This window comes from Dasypus novemcinctus, chromosome 5, assembly GCF_030445035.2.
Source record: "Dasypus novemcinctus isolate mDasNov1 chromosome 5, mDasNov1.1.hap2, whole genome shotgun sequence".
Taxonomy (NCBI): Eukaryota; Metazoa; Chordata; class Mammalia; order Cingulata; family Dasypodidae; genus Dasypus; species Dasypus novemcinctus.
In genome coordinates, this window is record NC_080677.1 from 124,278,554 (window position 1) to 124,304,745 (window position 26,192).

The following is a 26,192-nucleotide window of genomic DNA, read 5'->3' on the forward strand; positions in this document are numbered from 1 at the left end:
TAAGGAATAAAACTATCTGCTATTGCAGGCATTGTATTATGGCTTTCTAACTACATTAATAATCAAGACTTGCACTCTGAAATGGAAGCCAGAATAATTGAATTCTCCAAAAAAACATATGTGTATCATGTGCACATGTGTTATCATATTTTATAGGATATATTAATTTCTATATATTATATTATATTATATTATATTATATTATATTTTATTATATTATATTATATTATATTATATTATATTATATTATATCCCTATTATTCCTTTAATTACAGGGAAAACTTTTTAAAAATTTTATGATACATATCTAGTTGCTTTTTATAACATATCTAAAAATAAATCATAAAACTCATACAAAGTCTTATATTAATAAAAGCCACCCTATTTTCAACATTTACTAACTATTTTATGCCTTTGATTCCTCTTTCGTACTCAGCATACTGCTGCAATCATAGACTTTTTTATCTCTGTCAAATAAGCATGGAAGGGAACCGGACACAGATTGCAGAAGTCTCCCTCCTGGGATTCCAGGTAGATTACTGAAGTTTTTCTCTTTGGACTTTTCTCTCTATTCAACACCATCACCCTGCTGGGGAGGGGCTTATCTTGGGGCTCACCTACCTGGACTCCCAGCTACATGATCCATGTACTTATTTCTCTCACACCTGGCCTGCTTGCCATTTCTTATACTTCAAACAATGCCCCTAAGATGCTGACAAATTTTGTAAACCAGGAAAGAATGATCTCCTTTGTTCCCTGTATAATGCAAACTTTTTGTATTTGGTTTTCACTCACAAAAAGTGCCTGATTTTGGTGAATTCCAACAATAGGTACGCAGGGATCTGATACTATTTCGGTATACCTGATGATAGATACTCTGTCATCATGAGCTGGAGAGTGTTGTTCTGCTGAGGCCGTCAATTCCTGGGCACGTGGCTCCCTCCTGGTGCTGGTCCATGTGAGCCACATTTTGAGGCTGCCCTTCTGTGGGCCTCATGAAATCAACCACTTCTGTGAAATCCTGTCTGTACTTGAGCTGGCCTGTGCTGACACGAGGCTCAACAGACTCGTCATCTTCGTTGCCAGTGTATTTATCCTAGCGAGGCCTCTCTGCCTGGAGCTGGTCTCCTACACCCACATCCTGGACACCATCCTGATGATCCAGTCCCTGGAGGGATGCTGAAAGTCCTTCTCCACCTACTCCAACCACCCCTGCATGTTCAGGCTCTTCTTTGGCAGCACCATCATCATGGCTTCTGGATTCTGTCATCCTGAGAGCAGCAGAAGATCCTTTTCCTATTGTACAGCTTTCTCAACATTATGCTGAAGTCCGTGATCTAGAGCCTGAGGAACACAGAGGTGAAGGGCACTGTGAGGAGAGCACTGTGCAAGGTGAGGTAGATATGAGAAATATCAATGTGCTATATGGAGTGAGGATATTTGCTTTCTATGAATTATTGAAGTATGTGCATTGCACACTGTGCTGGGCTAAATGAAACCTTGAAATGGAATACTATTGACCAAAACATAAAAGCTAAAACTGTAACATCTCTTGGTAATGAAATAGGCAAATATTTTCAAGGCCTTGGATAAGCAGAGTTTCTTAGGAAAGGCATCCAAAGCACTAAACGTAGAATTTGATAAATTGATAAGTATTACCTTCTTCTTACCTATCAAAGTTCAAAATTAAGAAACAAAGAAAGCTGCAGACCAGGTGACACTATTAGCAAATGAATCATAGCCAAGGGAATCCTTCATATCAATACTAAAATAAGTTAACCCAATTTTATAAACAGCTCAATATTATAAAACAAGCCAAGCTCTTTAATAGACACTTGTCGTAATAAATACCAGTGCTAATAAGCAAATGAAATGGTGCTCACCACTATGAGTCACCACAAAAATATAACTTAAGGTCACAGTGAGATACTGTTTCATACCCACTCAAATGGCTTCAATTTTAAATGGAATAGTGATTATTGGAATTGTTGGAAATCTAATGCCAATAATTGGGAAGGAGTCAATATGAGCCAAGTGTGTATTCACTGTAGCCTAGTCACATTTGGTTAATAAGATTATATTAGTAATCTTCTAGATCAGGGGTTCATGAACATTTATGTAAAAGTAACTGGATAACTAAGGTTTAGAGGGCTATTCAGACTGTCATAACAATGCTACTCTGGGAAAGCAGTCCTAGAAATACGTAAATGGTTGTGGCTTTATTTTAATAAAACTTTACAAAAATAGGTAACTGGAAGGATTGGTCCCATGGTCAGTATCTTGCCAACCCCAACCCCTGTTCTAGATCTAGAAGTCATCTAGTTCCAGCTGATGCCAAGATAACATCCCTTGATAGGTGGGTCCTGGGGACCAAACCACATAATTCGATCTGTTTAAGGAAGACACTTGAGAGCTACCAGACAGTGAGTTCTTTCCTCTTTTGACAACTTATAAAATATAGAGTGTCTTATGATGTTATGCATGTTTGTTTTGTAAGGTCACAACTTTTACTATACAGTAAATTGTTCATGTATGTTCATATATAAATGATATAAAGATAGTAATAATCTGATTGGTTAGGGGAAAATACTTTAGTAGTAATATTTTGACAATGCTCTTTAATCATTAGTTAAAAAGATTCAACAACAATGCAAGTTATTGGTGGTAGGGTGAGATGTTATATATGTTTGGTGTTATATATGTTTGTTTTGTAAGCTCACAACTATTATACATTTATTGTTTATGTATGCTTATGTATGAGTGATCTATTTCAATAAATAAAATTTAAAAAATAGCCTATAGACTATAAACTTCCATGGTTACACCATCATATATAGAAATTTGCAGTAGAACCCTTGACTGTCCATCACTAAGTTGAACTTGAGACCTTGGAATAAGAGGATGCTACTAACAATTTCTGCTTAGGAGCATAAGCAATCCAATAAAAACAAGCACAGAGACATCGTGCAAAGATTATTTTTTTTAGTAGTAGTTTTATCAGAATCTAAGATTTCTAATTGTGTTCTTTTTTGCAGCCATTTTATTAGAAGCACTATATATGTTTATGTTGAAATATTTTTAGATTTAATTATATATTCAGACACATTCATCTTAGCTTGGATTACCAATCAAAACTCCAGCTGCCTTTTCTGCATAAATGGAAAGCAAATCATCAAATTTATGTGGAAGGACAAGGAGTCCCGAATACCCAAAATTATCTTGAAAAAGAGAATAATTGGAGGAATCACAATTCCTGACTTTAAAACTTATTACAGACTTCCGGCAAGATGGTGGCTGAGTGAGCTTGCCTTGCCGTCTCTCCTGGAAAGAGGCAGCTGGGCACCGCTGGAGGTTCTCCGGGACCAGGCTTTTTCAGGATTTTTTCAGGGCAGGAAGTGTCTGGACATCGATTTGGTGGGAAGGTAACGGAAAGGACTGGTCTATAAGATATAAATTGGGACTTTTCAGGAGGGGGAGGCAAGATGGTCGCTGAGTGAACTTCCCGGTTACTAGCTCCTGGGGGGAATTGGCTGGGAGGCGTCGGAGACTCTTTGGGACCGACTGTTTCGGGATTTTTCCTGGTCCGGAGGTGTCTGGACATCGATTTGGAGGGAAGGTAACAGAGAGGATCCATCTGTGAAATATACACGGAGATCCCAGCTACGTGTGGAGGATTCCCTCCTTGAGTAGGTGGAGCCAAGGCAGCTAGCACCGCGCGGAGCCCCGGCGGGCGGCGGCCAGGGTAGCCGAGTCTGGCCGAGCCCGGCTGAGCTGCGGCGGGCGGGGGGGCAGAGCCCAGCTGAGCTTGGCCGAGCCCAGCCGCACTGCGCCGGGCGGCGAGCGGGAGAGCCGAGCCGCGCTACGCCGCGCCGGGCGGCAGGCGGGAAAGCCGAGCCCAGCCAAGCCCAGCCGAGCCCAGCCCAGCCGCGGCGGGCGGTGGGCGGGGGACCGGAGCCCAGCTGAGCCCAGCCGAGCCTGGCTGCGGGGTTTATGTTCTTTGGTTTTTGTTTTTTTTTTTTTTTGTTGTTGTTGTTGTTCTTGTTGTTCTTTTTTTTTTTTTTTTCAATCCTCTCTTTCTTGTCCCCAATATTCTTCTTATACTATTTTACCTTAACAATACAATAGGTCCTACAGGAAATACCTCACATTTGCTGGGTTTCCTCACCCTCCACTGCCTCATTTCTCTGTGAATAGATTTAGCCTATCTACACTATCCCCTTTCCCCTACAACTTGATATCCTCCACCATCTGCTATCTCTCCTATATTCCATCTCCCTTTCTTTGATCCACAAAGTGTCTAACTCTTAATTTCTAATACCTTTGTTTAGTTTTCCATCTGGTATTCGTCCCTGAAACTATTGCCTTTCTTTTCTCTTTCCCTCTCTCACGAAAACAATAGCCTCTTAGAACGTGCCACATTCCTCCCATATTCAGTCGTCTACCTCATAATAGGTACTTTCCTACTACTATAACTCTACACAATTTACATGATCTAACCTCCATCCTCCCAGAACTCATATTGTTGCTTTGTAAACATATATCACCAATACTACTTCACACTTTTTCCTTCCTTACACAATTGACTTTCCCCAGCACTAATACTTTCCTTTAAAGTGAGCTTAACTAGCAATAAGAAATTGGAATAAGAAGAAACAAAGTGACAAAGAGAAGATATAACACTTACGCAAAAACAACAGCTAATTAATCTCCAAGACTAGACAAAGAAGCTAAGGAACTGATTAAACCCGTCAAGAAAAAATGTTGAAAAGACAGCAACAAAAATCTACAAACCAAACCAGTAATCAGGAAAACATGGCTGAATCCAATCAACAAACTGAAAATCAGGAAGGGGGGCAGGACTTCGCACAAGCAATGAAAGATCTCAGAACATTTATCACCGACAAATTTGATGAAGTAATGAAAGAGGTTAACAGCGTGAAGACAACACTTGGAGGGGAAATTGCAGACATGCGCAAAAAAATAACAGATATGATGGGAATGAACACCACAGTTCAAGAAATCAAAAATACACTTGCAGCAAATATCAGCAGACTAGAAGAGGCAGAGCAGAGAATTAGTGATGTGGAAGACAGTGCATTGGAAATCAAACAGATAGTAGAAGTGGTCAATAAAAAGGTAGAAAAAATCCAGATAGGACTTAGGGACCTGAATGATAACGCAAAACGCTCAAACATACGTATTATAGGCATTCCAGAAGGAGAAGAGAAGGGAAAGGGGTCAGAAGGAGTGTTGCAGGAAATAATGAATGAAAACTTCCCAAATCTACTGAAAGAGACAGATGTACATATCCAAGAAGCACAGCGCACTCCACTGGTCATAAACCCCAACAGGCCCACCCCAAGACATATACTTGTCAAATTATCCAATGCTCAAGACAAAGAAAAAATTCTAAAAGCAGCAAGAGAAAGGAAAACCATCACATACAAGGGAAACTCCATAAGATTAAGTGCTGATTTCTCATCTGAAACGATGGAGGCAAGAAGGCAGTGGTATGATATAGTCAAGGGACTAAAGGAAAAAAATTTCCAACCAAGAATACTCTATCCAGCTAAACTAGCATTCAAAAATGATGGAGAGTTCAAAATAATCACAGATAAACAGAAACTGAAAGAGTATATCAACAAGAAACCTCCCCTTCAAGAAATTCTTAAGGGAATTCTGCAGGAAGAAAGGAAAAAACAGGACAGTCAGAGATAGAGGAGAGTGTAAAAGCAACAAGAAAGACAAAAATAGAAGGGGAAAATAAAATAATACAAACAAAATATAACAAACACAAATCCAACCAAAATATGGCTACCATAAATAACTCTCTAAACGTAATAACACTGAATGTCAACGGATTAAACTCACCTATCAAAAGATTCAGACTGGGACACTGGATAAGGAAATACGACCCATCTATATGCTGCCTACAAGAGACACATCTTAGACCCAGAGACGCATGGAGGTTGAAAGTGAATGGCTGGAAAACAATCATACAAGCAAACAACAACCAAAAAAAGGCAGGAGTAGCTATATTAATATCAGACAAAATAGACTTTAAATGCAAAACAATTGTGAGAGACAAAGAAGGATACTATATTTTAGTGAAAGGGACAATTTGTCAAGAAGATCGAACAATCATAAATATTTATGCTCCTAACAAGGGCGCCTCTAAATATGTGAGGCAAACGCTGGAAAAACTAAGTGAAAGAATAGATGCATCTACAATTATAGTGGGGGATTTTAATACACCACTATCAACTCTGGACAGAACATCTCAAAAGAGAATCACTAAAGAAACAAAAAATTTGAACAGTATATTAGAAGAGCTGGATCTAATAGACATATATAGATCATTACACCCAAACACAGCAGGATATACATTTTTCTCAAACGCACATGGAACATTCTCCAAGATTGACCATATGCTAGGCCACAAAGAAAGGCTTAATGAATTCAGAAAGATCGAAATCATACAAAACAATATCTCTGACCACAGTGGAGTCAAGCTGGGAATTTGCAAGGGACAGAGACCCAGACTTCACACGACAATTTGGAAATTAAACAGCACACTCTTAGAAAAACAGTGGGTCAAAGAGGAAATCTCAAAAGAAATCAATGACTACCTTGAAACAAATGATAATGATAACACAACATACCAAAATTTATGGGATGCAGCAAAAGTGGTACTGAGAGGGAAATTTATAGCCATAAATTCATATATCAAAAAAGAAGAAAGAACAGAAATTGAAGAATTAACTGCACATTTGAAGGAATTAGAAAAACAACAACAAAGTAACCCAACAGGAAGAAGAAGGAAGGAAATAACAAAGATAAGAGCAGAACTAAATGAAATAGAAAATAAGAAAGCACTTGAAAAAATAAACAAGACCAAGAGCTGGTTTTTTGAGAAGATCAACAAAATTGACAAACCTTTAGCGAGACTAACAAAGAAAAAAAGAGAAAAGATGCAAATACACAAAATAAGAAATGAGAAAGGTGATATCACCACTGACCCCACAGAAATAAAGACTATCATAAGAGGATACTTTGAAAAACTATATTCCAACAAAAATGACAATTTAGAGGAAATGGACAAATTCCTAGAAATACATAAGCAGCCCATACTGACGAAAGAAGAAATTGATGATCTTAACAAACCAATCACAAGCAAAGAGATAGAATCAGTCATTAAAAATCTCCCAACTAAGAAGAGCCCAGGGCCAGACGGCTTCACAGGTGAATTCTACAAAACATTCCGGAAAGAACTAACACCAATCCTGTTGAAACTATTCCAAAAAATTGAAACAGAAGGAACATTGCCTAATTCCTTCTATGATGCCAACATTACCCTAGTACCAAAGCCAAACAAAGACACCACAAGAAAGGAAAATTACAGACCAATTTCTCTAATGAACCTAGACGCAAAAATACTTAACAAAATACTTGCTAATCGTATTCAACAACACATTAAACGAATTATATACCATGACCAAGTGGGATTTATTCCAGGTATGCAAGGATGATTCAACATAAGAAAATCAATCAATGTAATACACCATATAAACAGATTGAGAGAAAAAAACCACATGATTATATCTATAGATGCAGAAAAGGCATTTGACAAAATACAGCACCCCTTCCTGATAAAAACACTCCAAAAGATTGGAATACAAGGAAACTTTTTGAACATGATAAAGAGTATATATGAAAAACCTAAAGCCAACATTGTTTACAATGGCGAAATCCTGAAATCCTTCCCTCTAAAATCAGGAACAAGACAAGGATGCCCATTGTCTCCGCTCCTATTTAACATTGTCTTGGAAGTACTGGCTCAAGCACTGAGACAAGAACCAGATATAAAAGGCATTCAAATTGGAAGGGAAGAAGTCAAAATTTCATTATTTGCAGATGACATGATCCTATATATAGAAAACCCTGAGAGATCTACAACAAAGCTCCTAGAACTCATAAATGAGTTTAGCAAAGTCGCAGGTTATAAGATCAATGCGCAAAAATCAGTAGCATTTCTATACACCAATAATGAGCAAGATCAGGAGGAAATCAAGAAACAAATACCATTCACAATAGTAAATTAAAAAATCAAATACTTAGGAATAAATTTAACTAAAGAGGTAAAGAACTTATACACCGAGAACTATACAAGATTGTTCAAGGAAATCAAAGAAGACCTGAATAAATGGAAGACTATTCCTTGTTCATGGATAGGAAGACTGAACATTATTAAGATGTCTATCCTACCAAAACTGATCTATACATTCAATGCAATCCCAATAAAAATCAACACAGCCTTCTTTAAGGAACTAGAAAAACTAACTATGAAATTTATTTGGAAAGGAAAGAGACCCCGAATAGCCAAAGACATACTGAAAAAGAAAAATGAAATTGGAGGAATCACACTACCTGACTTCAAAACAAAACAGCTTCAAAACAAAGCTATGGTGGTGAAAACAGCATGGCATTGGCATAAGGAGAGACACATAGACCAATGGAATCGAATTGAAAGCTCTGATATAGAACCTCACATATACAGCCACATAATATTCGATAAAGCCACCAAACCCTCTCAACTGGGAGAGAGTGGCCTATTCAACAAATGGTGCCTGGAGAACTGGATAGCCATATGTAGAAGAATGAAAGAGGATTACCATCTCACACCTTATACAAAGATCAACTCAAGATGGATCAAAGACCTAAATATAAGAGCCAAGACCATAAAAACCTTAGAAAGCAGTGTAGGGAAACATCTACAGGACCTTGTAATAGGAAATGGATTTATGAATATCTCACCAAAAGCACGAGCAGCAAAAGAACTAATAGATAAAATGGGACTTCCTCAAAATTAAAGCCTTCTGCACCTCAAAGGAGTTTGTCAAGAAAGTAAAAAGGGAGCCCACACAGTGGGAGAAAATATTTGGCAATCATATATCTGATAAGAAACTTATAACTTGCATATATAAAGAACTTCTATATCTTGAAAATAAAAAGATAAACAACCCATTTAAAAAATGGGAAAAGACTTAAACAGACACTTCTCCGAAGAAGAAATACAAATGGCAAAAAAGCACATGAAAAAATGTTCCAAATCTCTAGCTATCAGGGAAATGCAAATCAAAACTACAATGAGATACCATCTTACACCCATAAGATTGGCAGCTATGAAAAAAACAGAAGAATACAAGTGCTGGAGAGGATGTGAAGGAAGGGGAACACTCATCCACTGCTGGTGGGAATGCAGAAGGATCCAACCATTCTGGAGGACAGTATGGCGGTTTCTCAAAAAACTAGCCATAGATTTGCCATATGACCCAGCAATACCACTGCTGGGTATATACCCAGCAGAACTGAAAACAAGGACACAAACCGATATATGTACACCAATGTTCATAGCAGCATTGTTCACTATTGCCAAAAGTTGGAATCAGCCCAAATGCCCATCAACAGATGAGTGGATCAATAAAATGTGGTATATACACACAATGGAATACTACTCGGCTGTAAGAACAAACACACTACAAACACATGTGATAACATGGATGAATCTTGAGAACCTTATGTTGAGTGAAGCAACCCAGACATTGAAGGACAAATACTACATGACCTCAATGATATGAAATAAACAAGCTGCCCTAGATAGCAAGAGACTGAACGATAGGCTTACAGGAAATCGGAGGGTGGAGGAAGGATATGAGCCGATGTCTGCAGGGGTGGAATTTAAGACGAGATGGTGGTAAGTATGAACACAAAGAAGAGATAAAAGGGGGGCAAGGGGTTGCCTTTGGTTGGGGCTTTGCGGGTTTGAGGGTGGCTGGGGAGGGACGGATAGGTAACATTACCCAAAAGTGGGGGGAGGGAGGGGTAGCATACAAACACAGGAGAGGGTCAGGTGTTGGTGGAGAGTAAAATGCCGAGAAAATCATATCAAAATATAATAAAGAGGGTTACCTGTTTAGAATGCTCGGAGGGGAGGGTCTGATGCAGGAAGGGCTTCTGGGGAATGTCTAAATGCTCATTCTGCCAGAGTGGGTGACACCATGGGGTAGAAACCCAAGTAGTAAGAGTGGGGGTGGACCCACATCCCGGGGAGGACTAATGCCATCAAATAGAGGGAACTGTATCCCTCGAGAGAAAGGGTGGCTCCCAGGGCATTGGGGCAGTTGAGCAAGTTAGGCCCTGAACACTATTCCATCTATCTCTGGAAGTGGCTCCTCAGCAAACGGAGGTTGGCTGTCACTGTGGGCACCAAGGTGGAAGGGAAAATGGACGTTAAATGTGTGGAACCAAGGTAAATGGGGGGTAAGAGAGGAGTTTCTTGAGAGTACACAAGGATGGATATAAAACATGTAATATTACACCATAACATATAGGAGATGACAGACTGATAATGTAAACCATAATGTAAAACATAGGATAACTAAGAATGTAAAGAACTGTGTATCCTAAAGTATGCACCATAATGTAAGCACAGATGTCACCTTGTTAGAAAGCTAATGTCTCAGACTCTGTACATCACGTTAAGTAAATATGATGTGAATAGAGTGTAAGAGTATCACTGTGGAAGGAAAAAGGTTTTGTGGTGGATGTATGGGAGTGCTGTATATTATATATATGCATTGCTGTGGTCTAGGACTCCTGTGAAGAGAAGCTGAATAATTAGGGGGGGGGGAAAAAAAAAGAAAAAGATAGGATGTAGAATTTTTTCAAGTCAACATTCTTTATCTAAGTTCTTTATCTAACTTTATCCAAGTTCTTTATCTAACCTTTAAACCCATCGCTATATGCCATTCCCTAGTAAGGGACCATGACATTATATTGGGCTTCAAATTTTGGGGAGTTCTGGATCACAGAGTGTTTCTTCAACAATGGCAATGGAGGGATACTGGTATGGGATGCCAATGACAGGTGATATATGGCTGACAGGGAGCTGTACAGAACATATGTCCAGGGTACATGGTAATGTTTGGATATACTCATAGTAGCAACAATTAAAAACCACAGCAGGGGGGGTACTGGGTTCCTGGCCAGTGGTGCTCTGTTGTGGTCCCTAGGGGAGCAGCGACAGTCTCCCAGGTACAGCGGTGGGGACCGGGAGGGAGTGAGGGTTCAACAGTGAGCCCCTGATGCTAATGACTATGCTTGTGAGCTGATAAGCCTAAAATAAGAACAAGGCCTAGAGCAACATTGTGCCTGGGAATTTCCTCCTGTCAGCCTTCATGTTACTCAAATGTGGCCAGTCTCAAAGCCAAACTCAGCATGTAAATGCAATGCCTTCCCCCCAGCGTGGGACATGACACCCGGGGATGAGCCTCCCTGGCACCGAGGGACCACTATCAACTACTAACTGATGATGCAACTGGAAAATGACCTTAAATGGAAGGTTCAATGCAGATTAGCAGAATATCCCTGTCTACATAAAATAACATGACTTTAAAATGCTGTTTGACCTAAAGTAAGGGGGAAATGGAAAGGAGAAATGAGTTTATATGGCTACGAGTTTCTAAAAAAGAGTCTGGAGGCTGGCAGAAGGATTGCCCTCATGCACAACTGAGCAGAGTCAGAGAGACAGATAAAGCAGATGCAACCCCCAGATATTGATTCATTTGAGGGCTAAAGAGACCCATGGGAGTTATGGTCATGGCCGATGGGGTTAACTACCAGGTCAGATGGCCCCTCTTTGGAAATGGTGTTTATGTGTGATGAATCTGGACTCAGATGGGATCTTCCTTCATAAGACTTTCACGCTAATGTGCTGGAGGTGCAGTTAATGTTGGGGTTTAAGATATATTTAGGGGATTTGAATCTCTGGACTAACAATGTGATAGCTAGGTCCTGAGCCTCAACAGACTCCAGCACCTACAATCTGATTTATTGGACTTACCACACTCAGCTAAGATGGAGTTGAAGAAGGACAACCACCACGCCATGGAGCCTAGAGTGATTACAACTGAAAGTGGGAGGATTGCATCCAGCATCCATGTGGAATCTGAGCCTCCTCTTGACATAGAGGTGCAATGGACACAACCAATCCAATGTCCACATAGAAGAGGTGGCATTGGATTGGGAAAAGTGGACATGGTGGCTGATGGGTATGGGGAAAGGCAGGAAGAGATGAGAGGTGGAGGCGTCTTTGGGATATGGAGTTGCCCTGGATGGTGCTTCAGAGGCAATCACCGGACATTGTAAATCCTCACAGGGCCCACTGAATGGAATGGAGGAGACTATGGGCCATGATGTGGACCATTGACTATGAGGTGCAGAGGTGCCCAAAGATGTACTTACCAAATCCAATGGATGTGTCATGATGATGGGAATGAGTGTTGCTGGGGGGGGGGGGAGAGGTGGGGTGGGGGGGGTGGGGTTGAATGGGACTTCACATATATATTTTTAATGTAATATTATTACAAAGTCAATAAATAAAAAAAATTAAAAAAAAGAATAATGCTTAAAAACATAGTGGCTGAGGAGCGGATATTGCTCAAGTGGTAGAGCACCTGCTTCCCATGAATGAGGTTGTAGCAGTTTGATATTTTTTATGAATTCCAAAGTAGATACTGGATTATGTTTGTAAACTGGCTTGTTCCTCTGGGCATATTAACTTATATTGGATCCAAAGGTTTCATTTTCACTTGATTAAATAATTATTGAGGCTTTGATTGGGTCATGTCAGTAGTACGTTAAGTCCCTCTCTCTTTGGTGGGCGGTGACTCAAAAAGAAACTGCACCACCACAGAGAAAGAAGTTGGGAGTTTTGATCCTGGAGCCTGGGAAATAAACACAAAGAGAAGCAAATATGTGAGGAAGGAGAGAAGACTCAACTGGATACAGCAGAGGCCCCAGAAAGAGAGATGAGCCATTTGTCTGATAGTGTATAGCTGGCTTTGTGGAGGGAGCAGAGGAGCTGAGCCTAGAGAGAAATGATCCCTGGGAAGAGAGGAACCCAGGAAGCTTGAACCCTGGCAGATGTGAGCAGCCATCTTACTCTAACACATGGCAACAGACTTTGGTGAGGGAAGTAACTTATGCTTTAAGACCTGGTAACTGTAGGCTTCTATTCCAAATAAATATCCTTTATAAAAGCCAACAGACTTCTGGTATTTTGGATGAGCATCCCTTTGATTGACTAATACAGAGGTCCAATCCCTGATACATCCTTTAAAAAAGTAGAATAAGAATTTCATTTACATAATAGGTACTTTTCTTTTGTTACTTTAAATATATCTATATACTTCAAAATAGCATGAGGAGAATGAAACCATTTTATAAAAACATTTGTCATTTTTCTGCTTACTCTTCCATTCTTATATTTATATAAAAATAGAGAGAGATATCTCAAATTCTGCTAAGCAACTGTGTGGGTGATTTTTTTTTGTCTGTATTGTTTAACTTATTTTCATATTAAACAAGTGTTTTTACTCACACACACACAAAATTAAAATCAAAATAATTTCCTAAAATATAGTATAAAAGCATTTTATTAAATTGCTTGTGTCTATCCTATCACATATATATATATACACACACACACACATAAATGAAGACATATCTAGGATATTAAGGAAATAATCATAATGGTTATTTTTCAATGCTGTGATCTGGGATAAGTTTTGAAGTTTTTCTTTGCACTTTTCAAAAAAAATTTAACATAGCTCCTTTGGCAATAAAAGTTCATTTTTTCTCACAAGAGTGGGTATAGAGAGAGGATGGTAAAGAAAGGTGGAGACTTTGAGGAAAGAAGGCAACATGAGCACAGTGCTCCTCTTTACCACTAGAAAGCAGGGACCCTGTCTCTCTTTGCATGTATCCCCAGCACCTATAAACTAAACTGTACCCTATTCATTACTGATATTTGACAATATTTGATAAAAGAAGATGCAGGTGGCTAATATCAACTGCCCAAATCCTAAGCAAAGTGCAATATAATGTTGTAGTCCCATTAAAAAGTCCAGTTATGGGGAAGCAATTGTTATAAGTCTCTCCTATGAGAAAGAAAAGGAACATCCCACTTAATGCCATTCATCCACAGCATATAGAAATGGCAACGAACTCAAAAATAAAGCTTTTTATTAGACCAATATTTTCTCTCACCTGACTTTCTAAGCTGAAGTATTTATCAATTAGAATAACTGATAAGTGTTAATTAATTGCCTTTCCTTGCTTTCTTTATGCCTATTGCTGTCTCCCAATGACCTTATCCCCCTCAGTCACCTCTGATAATACATCAATTCCCACTTTTTCTGGCAGGCACCCCCTAGACTTCCATTCTCCTCCTATCTGGACATGTTTCTTCCTAACAATTCCTTTTGAGTTTATTGTAAATTGACTCCTTAGTTCATTTATTTTGTGTCTTCAACTTTCTTGGTTTACTCTTTGTTTTGATGGAACATATCCTACAGTAGTTTCATAAGGTTTAAAGGATATATATATAATGGCAAGAATTATGGTGAAAACAGCTCTCAGCATTTCAAATACTGTATTATTGCTTATATCATTTCATCTTCTTCAAATGCCCTGTTGAATTTCTATATGGTAAGTGGACTTAAAAAATATTCAAACTCTGGTGGGGAGATATTTCTCTCCTGGAGATGAGAAATTTTTTAAAGGATATTTAAATCCACCTGTAGGTATTGCTATAGGAATTGCATCTAATAGTATCTTAAAATACTTCATTTTCAAAATTGACACTCACTTAATAAAGGTTGTTCACTACTGATGGAGCCATTTATGCTTTGTAATATTTACTCTTTTTAAAATATATGTATAAAATATAAATCAATATGAATATTAATAACACAAGGAGTCTAAGACTTTCTCCAGGGTACTTTTTGCTCTGTCCATTTCTCATATCAAAAGCAAAAAGAAAAAGAAAAAAATAAGGACAAATTACACATTTTTTGTATCCACAGTAATCTGTGTGAAATATCATCATATGGTCCCAACCTAGAGAAGTAAAATTGTACTAATTATGCACATTTGAACAGTTATTCATCAAAATGTTCATCTAAGTTTCCTCTGGAAATGTGATAATGAGTGAAATTTATTCTTCTCTCATTACCTTCTAGTACTTGTAAAATACAGAAAAGATTAACAATAAAAAATACCTGAAGTAAAATATTATTTAGGTACAACCTTGAAGCGTACTACTAGTAAGCGCTTTGGTCCACAAGAGACGGGATATCTGTGTGGTTAGAATTGTTGAAGAAACCCCATGAATACTTTGGAGGATTGGTACTACGGTTGAAGTCAAATGAGTAAAATAAGATTAAAACTGACTTGAAACAAGAAATAAAAATTTCAAGAACTGTAGTTATCATGGCATAGTACTTGAATGAAGTAGAGAGTTTGTGTTGGAGAATTAGGAGTTCAGTAGAATGAGACTCTATTGACACAGACTCTTAAAAGAGAAATAACTCCAACTTGCCTATATTTTAATATTTAAGATTTATGTATACTTTTCTGAGCTCCAAAATAGATTAATTCTATCTTTAGGTATTCTTTCCACCACAGTTTAAGGACTAAGACTCTATAAAACACTAAATTAAGAGCAGACACTTAGAAAGTTAAGAATTGGAAGTACTATGCAATCATCAAACATTATCACTTAGAGCAAAAAGAGAGAGAAAAAAATTGTACTCATTTTAATTATTGGTTCTAACCTAGAATGAAGAAATAAAAATTGTGGCTAAGAGATCTAGAGATGTGTAAGATGGAAGACATGTTGAAAAAAATTAAGCAAAGAGAAGAAAATGCATATGAACTATCACATGAAAAACATTTGTAAGTGAGAAATTTGGACTGATTGTTTCCTAATAAAATTTGCTCCATTAAGAGAAATCTATTTACCTGAGAGGATACCTTATTGGGATATATGGAGCACCAACTATGAGAGATCAGGAAATTACAACCCCATTCAATACCTCTTTCCCTTGCCCCTTAGGGCCCACAGTGACAGTCAATCTTCATCGCTTGAAGGGCCATGTTCAGAGATACTTGCAACAGTGTTGAGGGCTTGACATGCTCAACTGCCCTAATGCACTGGGAACCACCAATTCTCTTGAGAGATGCAGTTCCCTCTATTTGATGGCATCAGTCCTTCCCAGTGTGGGTATACCTTCACTCTCATTATATGGGTCTCTATCCAATGGTATAACCCACTATGGCAAAATGAGCATTCACATATTCCCTAGGAGCCTGTCCTGAGTCAGATTATCCCCTTTAAGCATTTTAAACAGGTAACTTTCCTTATTATATTTTTGAAAAGGTTTTCTCAGCATTATACTCTGAACCAAATACCTGACAATCAGAGAAAGTGGGCATGGTGGCTGCTGGGTGTGGGGAATGGGAGGAAGAGATGAGATGTGGAAGCGTTTTCGGGACTCGGAGTTGTCCTGGGTGATATTGCAGGGACAGTTACCAGATATTGTATGTCCTCCCATGGCTCACTGGATGGAAAGTGGGAGAGTGTGGGATATGATGTGGACCATTGACCATGAGGTGCAGCAGTGCTCTGAGATGTATTCACCAAATGGAATGAATGTCTCATGATGATGGAGGAGATTGTTGCTATGAGGTGAGGAGTGGGGTGAAGGGGGTGGGGGGCATATGAGGACCTAATATTTTTTTAATGTAATATTAAAAAAATAAAGACAGAAAAAAAAAAAGAAATTACAACCACCTGCCTACATTGCCTACAGTCAAACAGGAGGATTTGAATAGGAGAGAAATTTTAGCACTGGTAACATAGGCGCTAGTATTGGGAGAAATTAATTTATGGCATGGTCCTGATTTTTTTTAAATTGTATGCCCAGGTCTTGCTTCATTTACTTAAATCTTGGCGCCACACAATCGCAAACAAAAACAGGCTGTACACATCCTTTGGGACTACTGAAGAACCAAAAGAATCAACATGAGGAAGTCATTCATTGGTTCACTCACTGATAGGAAAGTAGAAAATTCCTTAATTCTTTCTAAGGACACAATGAGTAGAAATAAGCCCTGCTTCATTATTTATGTCTCCAGGGAATGGGTTAGATTCAAATGACTGTAGAAATGTTTGCTTCCAGAAGGAAATATATCCAAGTCCATGGAGTACTTTATATCTGGACCTCATCTATTAAAGAAAGTAGAGTCAATCCTAGCATATAGATTTCCCCTTCTTTTCTATGAAGTTTAATCTAAGCCCAAGGATTATACCACTGTAAGTAAAAGTGGTTCATTTGCCCTAAATAGGGATTTTCAGGTGGGAAATGGAAAAGGGGAGTGACAGAAATCACTGGCTCTAGGAAATAGTGACAAGTGTATGGAATAGTCTATGGTCATTTTCTGGCCCTGTACCTATTTTCACAGGAAAGGCCCTGATCAAACCTCTGGGGATTGTACACACCCGTTGGGGATTGTACACACCTTCTGGTGAGGCCATATCTCCTCTGATTCTCTCAGGCCTTCCTTCCACATCCCCTTGTTATCTTTGTGTGACATTTCTTGAACTTGCCATCCATACTATCAGAGAGAAGAGTCAGAAACCATCCATGCAGGAGATTGTCTGTCTATAGTAAAAAAAAAAAAAGCCCAGGTGATTCTTCTACAAAACCAAAAAACCTGAAAGCAAAGGTGTTCAGTTTGATTGCCCTGGGAGTAATCTTCCTTCCCTTCACTGCTAACTGTCTGGCTCTGCAGATTCTCAGGATCCAACTCTCAGCTGTCTAGGAGAGAGATAGGGTTTCCTTATAGAGAAAATCCAGTGCCTATTGGGATTAAGATTTCTGTTGTTGTTCCTTATTTTAGAAGAGGAACTGTTACACATGCAACTTACTTCCTTAGGATTATTGGATCAGGTGTTACCCTTTGTTGCAGTTTGATATTACTGATGAATTCCAAAAAGAAATATTGGATTTTATTTGTAAACTGGTCTTTTACTTTGGGTATATTAGAGTATATTGAATTCAGAGGTTTTACTTTTACTTCATTAAATAATGATTAAGGCTTTGATTGGGCCATGCCAGTAGGACACTGAGTCACAAAGAAACTGCACTGCAGAGAAGGGAGGCTGGAATCTTGAGCTGGAGCCTCAGGAAGTAAGAACACAGAGGAGCTTAGTTGTGAGGAAAGAGAAGCAAGCTCTGGTAAGAGAGGAACCCTGAGTATGGGGAGAGCAAGTCCTGGGAAGAGAGAAACTCAGGAAGCCTAAACCCTGGCAGACATCTTGCTCCAACATGTGGCAAAAGACTTTGGTGAGGGAAGTAATTTATGCTTTATGGCCTGGTAACTGTAAGCTTCTACCCCAAATAAATACCCTTTATAAAAACCAACCAATTCTGGTATTTTGCATTAGCACTTCTTTGACTGACATACAGAATTAAGTACCAGGAGTGGGGTTGTGCTTTTGCAAATTACCCATATGCTGGAATGGTTTTATAAATGGGTAAGGCATATTTTTTGGAGAATTGTGAAATGCTTGATGGAAAAGGCCTAGATCACTTTGAAGAGACTGTTGATAGCAATATGGATGCTAGAGAGACTTTTAATGATGCCTTAGAAGTATATGATGAAACTATTATTGGAAACTAGAGGAAAGGCAATCTGTTTTAACATTGAAGAGAACTTGCAAGATTGACTCCTGATGTTTTATGGAAGGCAGAATTTGAAAATGGTGAGCCTGGGTATTTAGCTAAAGAGCCTTCCAAAATAAACCTGGGGAATGTAGATAGGCTTCTCCTTGCAGTTTATAGCAAAATGCTAGATGAGAGAAATATGCTGAGGACTGAACTGTTGGGCAAAAAGAAAACAGAAACTGATTCCAGAAATTCTAAGCCTCTGGAAATCAAGCTCCCAGAAGGTACTGCCCTTTTTGAAGACTTAACTAAACTTGGAAGTTGTAAATCAGGGTTGAAGATGCAGTTATCTCAGAAAGATTTGTGGAAAGTCTTACTCTCTGATGGCTTGGACCCCTGCTTCTTGCATGCTAAACCTATACCTACAAGCTTTTTGAGAGAGCTATATGAACAAAACCACTATCAGCTTGGACCAAAAGGGACATGGAAAGGAGAGATTGAAGGTGAAACAGCTTTAAGAGGTAAACCATGGAAGCAGAGACCTGGAATTAAGACATCGCCTTGGACCAAGAGAGGAACCCCACCCCTGTGTATAGAGAGGGTGAGTTTGAAGAGGGTGGATGTTACCACCCAATGTTTGGGGAGACATTTATCACCCTAGAGTTCAGAGAGGGTGGAGAATATTCCTCCATGATTAGGGTGGTTAAGGTCAGCACACAATAGGTCTGAGAGGTGTGGACCTGTCTCCCATGGATGAAGGAAGCCCAAGTGGTCAACTTGTTGCTCTGAGAGGGTTGAGCCTCTATGCCAAAGGTTCAAGAGGATGTTGCCTTCACCTCGTTGTACTAGGGGATAAGTCTCTAACCCAAAGATTGGGTAAGTTGTGACAATCACCCCAATGCTCTTTGAGAGTGAGGTTTGGAGCTTGGTCACCACCCAGGGCTTGATGACGGTGGAACCAAGAAAAAGCCAATTGGGCAAGCCTGTGGAAAGTGTGGGTCCCCATGTGGCCCCCAGTAGAAGAAATCACCCTCTTAAGAATGACTTTCAAACTTTGAAATATATTGGAAGATTCCCTGCAGATTTACTGAATTGTAGAGGGCTCATGACTTATGTTTCCCTCCCAATTTCTTGTTATTGTAATGAAAATATTTATCCTTTGTCCATTTGTTTACAGGAAGCAGATATTGTTTTATAAGTTTTAGAGGTCTACAGCAGACAGGATTTTCCCCAAGACAAAATACATTTCTTTAAACTAATTATGATGTGGCTTTGTACTTAGTATTGTTACTGATTTAAAGTTTTTTGAATATTGTAATGTCTTTATGGAATTCAGAGGTTGGAGTATAGCAATTTGATATTATTGATGAATTCCAAAAAGAAATATTGGATTATGTTTGTAAACTGGTCTTTTCCTCTGGGCATATTGAGTGAATTGGATTCAGAAGTTTTACTTTTACTTGTTTAAATAATGATTAAGCTTCGATTGGGCCTTGTCAGTAGGACATTGAGTCCCTGCACCTTAGTGGGTTGGGACTCACAGAGAAACTGCACTGCAGAGAAGGGAGGATTGAGTTTTGAGCTGGAGCCTTGGGAAGTAAGAACACAGAGGAGCTTGGTTGTGAGGAAAGAGAAGCAAGCCTGGGAAGAGAGGAACCTGAGCATGGAGAGAAGCAAGTCCAGGAAAGAGAAGAACCCAGGAAGCCTGAACCATGGTAAGTGTCAGCAGCCATCTTGCTCTAACATGCAGCCAAAAACTTTGGTGAAGGAAGTAGCTTATACTTTATGGCCTGATAACTGTAAACTTCTACCTCAAATAAATATTCTATAAAAATCAACCAATTTCTGGTATCTTGCATCAGTACCCCTTTGGCTGACTAATACACCCTTCAATGATGGTTTTCAAATCCCAATTAATATAGGTGCTTACTAAGTGACTAAATGATGTGCTAGTTAACTCATCTACTCTTCACAAGTATCTCATGGGGTAGGAATTATTACTCATCCATTTTTCAGATGGGAAAACTGAGACATGGAAAGGCACAGAGAGGTCACAAGGCTAGTAAGTGGTAAAGCTAGAATTTGAAAGCGGAAATTTGGCCATGTTAAAAAAAATAACAACTATGCTAAAATAGAAATAAATCAATTGATATGAAGCCAAGACTATATCTAGCAGCTCAAATAAATTCAATGCAATTATCTATAAGTGTCTCTAAAAATGTTTTACTAACTATATTTTGTTTCTTGGAAACACTAGTGAGATGGTCATATAAGATGTGAAATTAGTCTATGAAGGCCAATTCTTTAAAAAAAAACTATGTAAATACAGATTTATAATTTCTCTCTAAAGAGAGCAAATGCCCTTTGAATTTGCTTTCAGGGTACACTGTTCAAATGTGTCTACTACTAGGTACACTAGAAAACCAAAGGAATATAAAAGGAATTCACAGAGGTAATCTTTAACAGGAGTCACTTGAGCAGTGTATAGGGAGAGAAAAAGCCCTCATGATCAGATTTGGTATATAATATTCCCATTAGTAAGCAGGCTGATTCCAAATGACTTTCTCTAAAAAAAAAGATTCCTGGACTAGATGATGGAAACATTCCCTATCAGCTCTAATTCTGCATTTTGAGGAAATGTTTTTATTGTGGTTGTCATTTTTGGGGTTCTTAAGTTGAGGTTCCCAGAAATTACATTTATAGTGATTAGTAAATAAAAAGAGTATTGAGATATATAATCAATTTCATTTTCCTTGACCTATGCTACATTGGAACTTTGCTTGGCTTGTGCTTTCCTTCTCAATTTGATAGTTGCCACAATAATTTTCAACCAATTTAAGATCTATTTCTTCCTTAGAAATAGAAAATCTTGATTTTTTTTCTCTGTCAGGACAACTCAGAAAAAATAATGAGTTTCAATAAAGAAAAATGAAATTGAGAGTTTCAATTTCCCTTTCTTGGAAAGAGTTTACACTTTTTCAGGATGGAGTGACTTGATTCAAGGTTTTGAAGTTCCATGAAAATAAAAAGTAAGGAAGCATAATATTTATTTAAAGTCAAACAATTCAGACAAAACTTAAGTTGTTGCATACTCCTATTCTCTCAAGATAATCAAAGTTAAAAGTTTGTACACTCTAGGAATGTATAAAAAAGTTCTTCACTTATGGAATTTTCATGAATATTTATATATACAAAAAAGACAAATGTGTATAAATATGCTTATATATCACAAAATATAAAATGAGATCATATTATACACATATATACATTGACTTCATATGGAGATTTTCAAATTTCAGTATATAAAGATCTAGATTATTCTTTAAGAGTTACATTGTATTCTGTTAGGGCAATCACAAAGAAAAATATATTCAACTCATCCCTAACAGACAAACTTCTTTGTGAATTTTAAATTTTTAATAATATAAATAAAGTTTCAATGAATACTTCCAACATCTTCCTCACTATGACTCAGACACTGGCTTAATTGAAGTTCCTAAAAACCACCAAGTACTTCCTGCCCAGTGATTTCACATTTATGGAATGCTGTGCAAGGAACAGTCCTTCCCTGGCCCTTGTTAGGGTTGACTAGTTCCATAGTTTAGGTCCCACTCATATGTCACCTCTTTAGAAAGGCCTTTCCTGGCCATTCCACCTAAAGGAGCCCCCGTCCCCAAACCAAGTACCTTTCCATTAGTTTACTCTATTTCCTTCTCATTTTTTATAATCAACGAATGTCTTGTTTATTTGTTTACTTCTGGTATCTCAGAGGTGATCATTAGCCACATCTTTCCCTGGTCCAAGTCTGTATAAAATAAGCTGGCAAATAGACACAGGAATAAGATAGGTGGAAAATCAAAATATATGTTTGATTAGTGAAGTTTATTAACAACAAGTTTTATATATTTGACAAAATTTCTCTGAAGTTAAAATTACAACCATAAGTCCACACCCATTGCCAACTGGGAGAGAACACTCTTCCACATGCTTTATGTCCAAAGAAGTAGAAATGCATATGATCAAAAAAAGAGAGTACAATAAGGGGGTATCCGTAATTCCCTTTTCCTGTTTCAAACATCATACAAATTAGGGAACAGAAGAGAGTGTTTCCACTGATAGATATAGAAGTTTCCTCCCCTGAATGAATATGTGAAACTGGGAAAGAATTTAACTGATAATACATAGTATTGATCACCTTGTGAGAAGGAAGCCTAATTCTCAGACACTCTAAGTGGGAACTGAAACTGGAAGAAATTTTCTGGAGGGAAGGCTGGCAACAGTTATCAAAAGCTTTGAAAAACTTTATTTTTAGAATCTGCTAAAATCACTTCCAGGAATATCCTAAAGAAATACTCATGATTATAAACAAAATTTTCTTGAAAAAATATTTCTTTGCTGAATATTTTTGCTACTAAGTATTTGAGAAATTGGAAGCAAAAAATTTATAACATTAAGAAATTAAGTAAATTATGATATACTAGAATATTTGCTGCTTTTTAAATATCTGTAAAATATTTTAATGTGAAAAAATATTCATGACATTAAGAGAAAATGGTGGTTTAAAAATCGTCTGTAATATTATCACAATTTTATCACATATATCTAAGGTTGTAAGTTTCTATTACCAAGAAATAATGAAATTATTTTTAAAATATTCTGTTTCACTTGAAACTTTAACTTTATTTTAAAGTAAAAATAGTTTTCAAGCTTAATTCTGGAACAATTGCAAAGAAAGTGCAGAGATGCCACCAAGTCAAAGGGTGTCTCAATGTGATGGTTCATTCCTGTGATGGTGCATTCCATCTCTTTTGTGGTCCTTGGTACCCCTGTGCTGGCTGGACAGGCCAGGAGATCACCAAAGAGGAGATTCCTAGAAAGAACTAACCAGCTGATGGGCCAACGGATCCCACTCTCTGTAACCCATTCAGAATTCATCAGGACAGAAATAGGCTGCTCACATTGTAACAGATGATAAGGATACAGGTATTCAGAAGATAAAAATGTGAAGGGAGTTGCCAAAGTTAGGAAGATAAGGTGAGGACAAAAGATTATGTAAGAGCAGGAAGTAGCATATGCACTGAAATTAGTCTCTACATCAAGTTATAACAGGGAAAGAAGAAAAGAGCCAAACAAAATACAATTATAATAAACTATAACATTTAATATAATCAGTTAATATCACTTTTCCCCTTTTAAGTTTCAAAAATTAAAACTGCAAAAATGCCATCTTTACCTCTCTCTAAATCAAACTCAGCATATAAACACACTACCTTCCTTCCCTACCCCTGCCCAGCATAGGACATGACTCCTGGGGATGAGCCTCCTGGGCACCAAGAGATGATTGCCAAGTGCCAACCAGCAATACATCTGGAAAAAGACCTTGACCAAAAGGGAGAAATGGTAAATACAAATGAGTTTTTATGGGTAAGAGACTTCAAACTGAGTCAGGAGGTCATTCCAGAGATTATGCTTACAATGGTCTCAGCAGGATCTCATTGACTGCCATAGCAAACAGTGCCTCAAATAATCAGACTCCTGAGGACTCTACAGACATCCAGAAACTATAAGCAAGGCAGACAGCTCAGGAATTCCTCATCCTGTCATTGGGCCTTACTTTGGAATTTATGCTCCCCAGTGTAACAGAGACTCATTTTATTGTTTTTATATACTTGGCTCTTCTGCCCCTTTTACTTGAACTTATAAATTAGCACTATACTTGATAAATATATGTTCCAGACACTTAAATCTTTGATCCATCCATGTGCCACTTGAGTCCTGAATTTCAACAGAGTTGCAACACCTATTCTCCAGTTCATTGGGCTCTTCAAGGACAACTAACAAAAAGATGATAATGGTCAATGTCAATCCCAAGGAATAGACAGTGTCTGGAATTGCAAACAAGGTAGTTGCTTCCATTTGCCACATGGGATCTAAGCTCCCTCTCAGAATCAGCGTGGTCATCACTATTCCAAAATCCTCAAGATTGGGGAATGAACAATGGACTAAAGTAGACTTATTATTCTACTATAGACTTAGTATTATTCTAGCAATAGAAGAACTCTTATCATTGATATAAAGGCAGTGGCCACCAGAGGTTCTGGGGGATAGAAGAGAGAAGAAGTAATGTAATATGGGACATTTTCAGGATATTGAAGTTGTCCTGCATGACATTGCAGTGATGGGTACAGGCCATCACATATCAAGTCATAACCTACAAAATTGTGCAGAGTGTAAATTATAATGTAAACTATAATCCATAGGTAGTAGCAATGCTTCAGTAGGTGTTCATCAGTTATAACAAATGTACCACACTAATGAGGAATGTTTTTGATGTGGGAAAGTGTGGGAGTGGGAGGCAGTGGGTCATGTGGAATTACCCTGCGTTTTTTATGTAATATTTATGTAATCTAAAGCTTCTTTAAACTTTTTTTTAATTTAAAAAAAGAAATGCCATGTTTAGTTGTACCTAACTTCATTGCATGTAGCTGAAGAACTCTTTCACTTTTTGCTTAAACCTCAGTATCAAGTGCTAACAAAGAAATAAGTACAAATCTCAAAATGAAACTGCAATCACTAAAGATGGAAAGGAGGTAAAGAAGGTGGCTCTTGGGAGAGTTAGTCAGCTGCTGAAAGAGAGGCTTAGAATGTTCTTTAAAAACTGCAAAGTAAAATGTTTCTTTGAGTAAACCACAATGTAAACTATAGACCTCTTTTAGTAGTATTTCATCACTTGTAACAAATGTACCACACAATTGTAAGATAATATTAATAGAGGAAGATGTTGGAGGGGGGTATAGGGGAATCCTTTATGCTTTTGATATAACTTTTCTGCACTCCAAAACCTCTTTAAAAATAAAAGTTTATTATATTTCAAAAAAAAGAAAAAAAAGTTATATAGAAAACCCAAAAAGAGTGGATAGAAAAGCATAAGGAGAAAATAAGTGTTATCAAACACATAAAGAAAGAAGGCCCTAATTATTTCATATCTTTAACCAAGAAGAAAACCAAGTCTAAGGAATAAAACTATCTGCTATTGCAGGCATTGTATTATGGCTTTCTAACTACATTAATAATCAAGACTTGCACTCTGAAATGGAAGCCAGAATAATTGAATTCTCCAAAAAAACATATGTGTATCATGTGCACATGTGTTATCATATTTTATAGGATATATTAATTTCTATATATTATATTATATTATATTATATTATATTTTATTATATTATATTATATTATATTATATTATATTATATTATATCCCTATTATTCCTTTAATTACAGGGAAAACTTTTTAAAAATTTTATGATACATATCTAGTTGCTTTTTATAACATATCTAAAAATAAATCATAAAACTCATACAAAGTCTTATATTAATAAAAGCCACCCTATTTTCAACATTTACTAACTATTTTATGCCTTTGATTCCTCTTTCGTACTCAGCATACTGCTGCAATCATAGACTTTTTTATCTCTGTCAAATAAGCATGGAAGGGAACCGGACACAGATTGCAGAAGTCTCCCTCCTGGGATTCCAGGTAGATTACTGAAGTTTTTCTCTTTGGACTTTTCTCTCTATTCAACACCATCACCCTGCTGGGGAGGGGCTTATCTTGGGGCT

General features: G+C 37.8%; 1 pseudogene; it reads left to right on the plus strand.

Moving 5' to 3' along the window:
* Positions 1-480: 480 nt before the first annotated feature.
* Positions 481-25,867, plus strand: LOC131278427 (olfactory receptor 2A5-like; annotated as a pseudogene).
* Positions 25,868-26,192: the final 325 nt, after the last annotated feature.